Here is an 8,474-nt window from a genome sequence, read left to right as displayed (position 1 = left end):
TTTTGCAGAATGACTACTGCTATTCGGAGTAATACAAACTATCATTTCTCAAAGAAATAGACACCATTCACTTACACATGGAACTTCTCATGAGTTCAGATCAAAAGATCTAGAATCTAAATCAACAAGATTTTTGCCCTGAGGCTTTAAGAAAGTTGTCCTCAAATTCTCAAGAGAGTCTTTTTTTTTTTTAAGATTTATTTATTTTATGTATATGAATACACTGTAGCTGTCTTCAGACACACCAGAAGAGGGCATCAGATTCCAATATTACAAATGGTTGTGAGTCATGTGGTTGCTGGGAATTGAACTCAGGACCTCTGGAAGAGCAGTCAGTGCTCTTAAGCGCTAAGCCATCTCTCCAGCCCCCCGGAAGAGTCTTTAATAAAAGAAAATCTCACAGTAGACGAAAATTCAAAGGCCTGCTTTCCTCCTTCGAGATCTTCATTTGGCGGTGCTGCTGGCCAGGGATGAGGAGAAGACTCCCCTTTGTGAGCCTGCTTGTGGATTTGTATAAAAAACAAGAAACAGCATAGGCGGGATATGGACTGCCCTGATAGCCACGCTGGGTGGAAGGCTGTGCTGCCTTAGAATCCCACCCCAGATCCCTGCAGAAAGACACAAACTCACATCGGATCCGGCTTGTGTTGATCTCTGGGGAAATGCTGACTTTATTCGTTAAAACCACAACAAATGTGTACCTGAACAAGGGAACTGACAGGACCCAGAGACCTGATTAAAAGTAAAGCCAGGAACTGACAGGACCCAGAGACCTGATTAAAAGTAAAGCCAGCCGCTTCTACTCTCAGTTCCTGAGCTGTGCAGTCCTTAGTGGGTCTGAGATTTCTACGGCTGGATGCCTCTCTCCTTGCTTCTTCTAGTAATAAAGCACACAGCATAATGAAGTTTCAAATTCCCAAGAGCTGCTTCCAAAGTAAGGGGGTTAGGGGTGGTGACTAAGGACTGGGATTTGATGGGAGTTGAAGACCCAGAGCCGCGTGTCATTCATGGCTACTCTCATTCAGAGCCACATGAGTGACCCTTCTAATAAAAGGTTTTACCTTACTCCTTCACGTGCCGTAATCCTTGCTCCCGAGGCAGCGTGGCAGAGCCAGGCAGCACTTCCCGGATTTTTTAATTAAAAAGGCAAACAAAAAACAAACAAAAAGAAATTTTAAATAAGAGAGTAGTGAAAAGGATGAAATAATATTGTGTAGATAACTGAATTCCACCCTTTAAAGTGATGAGGTTACGTTGTATGAACTGTAGCTTCGTGACAATAATAGGAAACATGGTTTAAATCACAGGGGACACCAGCTGTGTCCTCAGGAGGCCTTGCAGGTCCCGACTGAGTGAACAGCTCTAAGTATGAACTCCTGCAGGATGCATTCTACCCTGAAAATATATCTTAAATGTGATACTTTTTTTTTAAGATGACAGAGGCTTGCAAATTAAAATGTATAAATTGTACCCACATAGTCAAAATTGATAACCCAGGAAGATGCATCTTAGCTACTGAAGGATGGTGAAGCCGGTGAAGACAGATCTTCATCTTCTGACGGACAGGGAAAGCCCAGATGGCATCATAGCCCTAACAGCCCCCCAGCCCATCCCTACCCCACTCCATAATAGGCCCAGGTCGAGAGCACCGGATGTGGACACCTTAAATGCTATAAGATGCCCATCTGGGGTAAGTGACTCCCACTCTGCTTTTTACATAGTACACTCAGGGATCTGCCCACCATCGCGTGTGAGCCCAAGCATCCATCCCCATGTGCAGTTTACAGACTTCACCAGTTCTGCAACATCCAATGAAATGGGGCACTGTTCACTCTGGGCCTCCTACAACAGACTCCCAATCCCTCCCAGGCTCCATGGAGGTACTGTACAACCTTCTCACTGTGGTCTCACCTCTATCTTCTGAAAGCCTTGGAGACTCAGTGTACTACACAAACGGTCCCTCGCAACCAATGCCATCTTCTTCCTCCAGACGTGGTAACGCTGCACTTGTGCACCTGTTATAAGGCCTGGTGGAGAGTGCTAGGGCATTCCCTGGTCAACGGGCACACGAAGCGCTTCTCATTTCAACACCATGCAGGCAGAAGTGTGAGGAAGGCAAGGGTGCCTCACCAGTGGAAGAGGTCAGTTTGGGGGATGCAGCGGTCAGAGCCCAAAAGATTCAGTAGGTGGATGTCGCAGTCTAGGTTTGTATTCCTTAGTTACAAGGTGTAAATGCACTGTCGACATAAAGACCACAGCTCTCGTCGTAAAAGGAATAAGAGATAGTTTATTCTGGAGCCTCTTGCATGATCATGGCCCAGGAACACAGATTTAAGTTACCCAAATTGCATGTTCCAATGTGGAAGCAGTTTCACAAGATTTTTGTAGTTTTACAGAACGTACTGGCTAGTTTTGTGTCAACTTGGCACAAGCTAGAGTTATCACAGAGAAAGGAGCCTCCCTTGAGGAAATGCCTCCTTGAGATCCAGCTGGAAAGCATTTTCTCAATTAGTGATCAAGCAGGGAGGGCCCAGCCCATTGTGGGTGGTGCCATCCCTGGGATGGTGGTCCTGGGTTCTATAAGAAAGCAAGTCCAGCAAGCCAGGGAAAGCAAGCCAGTAAGCAGCACCCCTCCATGGCCTCTGCATCAGCTCCTGCCTCCATGTTCCTGCCCTGTGTGAGTTCATCACTGTTCTGACTTCCTTTGGTGACAAACAGCAATGTGGAAGTGTAAGCTGAATAAACCCTTCCCTCCCCAACTTGCTTTTTTGTCATGATATTTTGTGCTGGAATACAAACCATGGCTAAGACACAGAACAAAGGAAATCATAACTCAAGGCAAATTTAAAATACATTGGTGAAGGCGCCAGAGAGGCAGGTACAATGAGATTGGGGGAGGGGATTATTCCGTAGGCCTGAGACACTGTCTGATGACATTGTTAGCTCTTGGATTGGCAGAGGCTAGTGTTCTGCTAAGTTAAGAGGTTTTCGTTTATTATTAGGAGATGTTAGTTGTGATACAGAGTGGGGCAAGGAATGGCTGTTCTGGAAAGCCGAAACAGGCCCACAATAAAGTAATTAGCCTCTGAACCTACAAAATTCCGATCTCTCCACAGAACTGAAATTCCAATCGGTCCATCAATCTCTGCAGACACATACTCCTTCCAAGGAGTTTTTCATTCACAGCCAGGCACAGCTTCCTTTCAGGAGCATTCATTCACAAGACCAGAAGATGACCCCTCACATTTTCCCGTACACACCGGATGAAATTGGGGTTTGTGCTCATTGGTAGTTTCAAGTAATTGGAAGCCAGTATTCCCAGGGTGGGGGGAGCATGACAAAGGATTCAACGCCTAAGGATGTGACCAGCAGGACCTGTGAGAGCCGCACTAACCCAGATCTACTCTATTGGTCTTAGATTATAAGGCCCACTGCCTGCATATGACCCTGTGCTACATGGCTTGCCACCCCCATTGGCCTCCCTGAACACATCCAAGCCTCTCCTTGGGAATCCTGACTACCATTTCCTGGCTTCTTCCTTGCAATTGTTAAACCAACATCTACCTTGAAGCCAATCTGAGATGAATCTTTACCCTGGGTTCCTCTTCTCTGTCTTCCCAGGACAAGGCTGCTGGGGACAGAGCTGCTGGGGACAGGGCCGCCTTCCCTTACTGAGACCCAAATTCTGTCCAAGAGCCATATGGACCCTAAACCCATAATTCCCAAAGGACTTTTTTCCAAAATGATTTTGTTTCTGCCGTATGCCGTTAACAAGCAGAGAACTAATTCTAAAGAAGAAAAGGGAAATTGTGAAACACGGCTCAGAACCATGAAATACGCGCTGATTATTAATTTAGGCTTTAGGCTTTGTGAACTGATGCAGCTCTAATTTTTCAAAGAACAAGGAAAAAGCGGGAGAATTGTTTAATATCAAAAGGACTTTCAGGTTACAATTAGTAAATTGACTGACTTTTATAAAGGCAAGAGAAAAAAAAAAGAACTTTCATATGAAGCCAGAGGCTTTCCGGGGATGGTAGTGTGCTCTCAGCCTGGGGGAGAGCAGCCTCTTCACCTCAGAGACCTGCAAATCAAAGGTTGCGTAATTTCCCAAAGGTCCTAAGTTTGAGCCTGTCTGGATTCCAGTCTGAACCAGTCTCCCATCCTAGGGCCCTTTCCACTCATTCTACAGTGGGAGTTGCTCTCACGCATGGACAGTGGTCCCCAGAGACCTTGGATGAGGATTCAGCGGTGTGGCCCGTGGAGGTGATGCTGAGGGTGACCTTTATTATTTAAACTTGTTTTCCCACCTCTATCCCCAAAGGTCCATGTGTTAGACGTTTGGTCCTCAGTGTGGTAATGTCGAGGTGATGGACCTTTAAGAGGTGGAGTCCAGTCAGAGACCCTTAGGTCCACTGAAGACCTGCTCTCAAGGACGGCAGGACTTATGCCTTTCTCTGAGTCCTTGTCTGACAATGTAACCTTTAATTCTTGCAGACCTTCTGTCCCTAGCTGGAGCGAGAGTTTCCACGAGTTCTTGGAGCCTCAGGCAAATAACTAAAGTAAGTGCAGACAAATGGCAAAACTGCAGAGTTTTACTCAAAACCAAAGCAGATGTGCAACCCAGAGAATAGTGCTTTGAGAGAATAGTGGGTTACCCACGGTAGAGGGCTCAGGAGCACCCAGTTACTGTGTGAGGCTTTCTTCTGAGGGTCCAAGAGGAGGGGGAGTTGCTAAGGGGCAAGAGATGGGTGGCTTCCTAATTTGGTTGAGAGGCTTGAGTTATGTCCAGGCTGGATATTCCTAAACTCCTAATGTCTATGTCCCAAGGCACGTTTGACCACAAAGGGGAATTTACTAGAGGCTTCCAGGGAGCAATGGGTATGAGCGACCATAGCTTTTGTTCTGCCCCCACCTACTGGAGGCAGAACTCAAATGAAGCCGCAGGTCTTACAATGCACACTACCGTAAGAGTGACAGGCTGCTCCATGTGTTGCTGAGAAAGAGGTATGTGTGTGTAGCTTGAGTCAAGTGGGGTCCCTGGTTGCTAAGCTATTTCTACACCTGCCTTGCCTCCTAGCCTTAGCAACCTGACAGAGTGATAGAGCAGAGGAAGAATTACGACAAAGTCTGGAATTATAGGATGATGTCATTATGCAGCAAGGCAGGTCCAGGAAAAGCCAAAGCTTATCATTGGATGAGAGGGAAGGGTAGGTGGGGTCGGGAGGTGGAGTCTAGGAAGGAGAGAAGAGAAGGAGGAGCAGGGAGACGCAGATCCGGGTGGACTAGGTCAATTTTATCTTGTCTAGGTGGGCGGTTTATATCTTTATTAATCGGCAGTGAATTTATTGTGTGGATGTATTGTGGATTGAGAATTTAACATATTGACGGTGCCCGTGCGGCCACAGCACCAAGAACTGGGCGTAGGCCAATTGAACAAAAGACAGAGACTCTGGTCATTTGTGCTACGAGAATGCCAAAGCTTTACCGAGGTTCACAGTATATATACACCAAGTGGGTGGAAAGACCCCTGGAAGCACAATGGAAAAACAAATTTACGTTCTCAGGATAAAAACAGGAATTGACTCAATGGTGTTACCGCCAATCGGCCAAACAGCGAAGGCCAAGATGTTCTTTTCTTAAAAACAAAAGTTTCCACATGCGTCAGCAAGGCTCAGCAGGGGGCAAACACTGAGGGAGCCCAGGAGGGTCCAACATATATAAATTTGATTGATAAGTTACAAGTTTCTAGAAATTTGATTTTACCCGGCTACAGGGGACGTGAGCAAAGTTCCAGTGGGCAGAGAGACAGCCTGGAGAGGGCAGCTATAGAATGCCCGGGGCTAGCATGGCGTGGTGTCAGGCTAGAACCACCCTTGGAATGCGATGTATGTATCAGGCGTGGTAACAACCCACCAAGGGGGACAGTGTGTGAAAGTGGCTGGCAGAGAAACAGCCGGAGCGCACGGCTCCCACAGACCCGCGCAGAGTGAGAGAGAACGCACAGGAACTGGTAGCCACCATTTTTTATTTTTTACGGCAACGTGGAATAAAGTTTTATTTGGGAGGGGTGAAAAAGTTCTAACACTCAGTTGCCTAACGATGTAAATATGCTTAGTGATATCAAACAGAACCCCCAGTTAGAAATGGTTAATACCCAAAGTTTTCTGTGTGCTTTATCAATAGTTAAAAACAAATGGTCGTTTGGGGGAGTGGAGTTGTTCTTGTTTGGTCAGTTGGTTTGGTTTTTTGAGACAGGGGTTTCTCTGTGTAGCCCTGGCTGTCCCAGAACTTGCTCTGTAGACTGGCCTCAAACTGAGAGAGAGCTGTCTGCCTCTGCCTCCCAAGTGCTGGGATTAAAGGTGTGCACCATGACCACTTAGCTGATGAAACAAGTGTTTTGAAAACAGGTTACCTGGATTGCACTTGCCCTTTGTTGTGAGTATGAGCACAAGCCCACAGCATCTGCCTGCACGTGACACCATTGCACTAGAGGAAGTAATAAACAGAATGGTGATTTTATTCTTAGCTCTGCGGTTCTTTTCATTAACATATAATGAGTGACATTGCATATTTATGAACTGTAGCATACTCCAATACATGCATACCACAGGTAGTGATAAGATGAGGAATTCGTATTTCCAATGTCACAATCATTTATCACTTCTCCGTGTTAGGTCACCAATGAATAGAGTGCGACATATGCACAACATGGGATCTTTAATCCTTTTCTTTACATTTGATTTTATGTGTATGAGTGTTTTGCCTATATGTATATTTATTTGTAGCCACCTTCTTTTACGGGTATGAGTGTTTTGTCTACACGTATGTTTGTATATATAAAATGGAGTATTATTCAGCCTAAAAGGGGGGCAAATTCTTTTATGGGTCCCAATGTAGACAGAAATTGAAGAAACTACGCTAAGTGAAAAATGCAAGTCCCAAAGGCCAAATACCATATGGTCTTATTTCTATGATGCTTCCTAAGGTAATCAAATCCATGGAGACAGAAAGTAAGTGGCTGCCAAGGGTTGAAAAGAGGAGGGAATGGGGTGGTGTTTTTACCACGTGTGAATTTAGGACGAGACAAAAGCCTTCTTTGCTGGGTGGGTGGGGGGTGGGGGGTGACGGCTACAACACAATGTATTTAGTGTCCAAGAGCCATTCCTATCTCTTCAATCGTTCCTATCTCTTCCATCTGTGAAGTCCCCTATTGACACATGTTTTAAGTGTTTGATCCCCAGTTTCGAAGGCTGTGGAGCCTTTAGGAGGTGCGGCCTGGCTTGCAGAAGTAGGTCGCTAAGAGCCAGCTTTACAAGTCTGTACAGACTGCCTCCAGTCTCTGCTCTCTATTTCCTGGTCAGTTCCCACGTTAGGAATCCCTACTACACACTCCAGTCTCAAACTTGACCCATGTGATGCACTGCAAACCCCCTGAAACTGGGAGCCAAAAGTCCTTCCTCTTATAAACGGTTTCTGTCTGGTATTTCGGTCACCTCGGATTTGAAAACTAATGGATACAACTGTACATTTAAAAGTTGTTAAAGTTGTCGTTTTAATGTATGTTTTTGTGATAGTAAAAATTAGATGGAGGGGACCTAGTGTCATACTAGTCCCAGGAAACAAAAATAAAAAAAGACATCTGTATAGTAAGACTTGCCTTTTTAATTTTCTTTTTTCTCTTTTTTTAAGGTTCTTTTTTTAAATGGATTTTTTTTATTTACATTTTAAATGTTATTCCCTTTCCCGGTTTCCCATCCATAAACCCCCATCCCCCATCCCCTTCTTCTATAAGGATGTTCTCCCCTCCCCAACCACCCCCCCTTCCCGCCTCCTGGTCCTGACATTCCCCTACACTGGGGGTCCAGTCTTGGCAGGACCAAGGGCTTCTCCTCCCATTGGTGCCCAACAAGGCCGTCACCCCCGGCCCCAAATCCTGGGAATTGCCTGAGCTTTGCCTCTCAGTGGCTAAAACTCATCCTTATCAAAGAGTCCCCATGTTCTCTGCATCCTCCATCAATAAAACCCATCCATGTGCTTATTGCAAAACCTTCCTCTGTCTCCTAGACCTCAGCCCTGAGCTCTGTTTATCAGCCAATAGCACTCATCCTTATTGTAAGGGTCATGGGTGCCTTGCTACTTTGCCAGCGAGTTTCTATGTAGCTGTGCCGAAAGCTTTGTTGGGATAGCTGTCGTGTGAAAACCTTTCCCCAAAGTTTTACTGCGCCTAATGTGTAATTATAAACCATGAGGTCAGACTCTAGAAGTTTCAACCGGCACCTGAAAAGTTGGGGCTGAGCTTCCTTCGTTGTCTCCGCATGTGGGGTCCCTGACAACTACCTGCCCAACTGTGTCCGGTGTCCATGAAGAGTCCTCTGCTCTAATCTCACCAAACTGTTTCCCTTACACCAATATGGCCCCAGCCCTCCCCTCCCCAGCTACCATTTCCCTTCGCTCTCTACGGTGCGGTGTCTTCA

Source organism: Rattus rattus, chromosome 8 (assembly GCF_011064425.1).
Source record: "Rattus rattus isolate New Zealand chromosome 8, Rrattus_CSIRO_v1, whole genome shotgun sequence".
Lineage (NCBI taxonomy): Eukaryota > Metazoa > Chordata > Mammalia > Rodentia > Muridae > Rattus > Rattus rattus.
The sequence above is the reverse complement of the archived record's forward strand: the minus strand, read 5'-3'. Positions refer to the sequence as shown.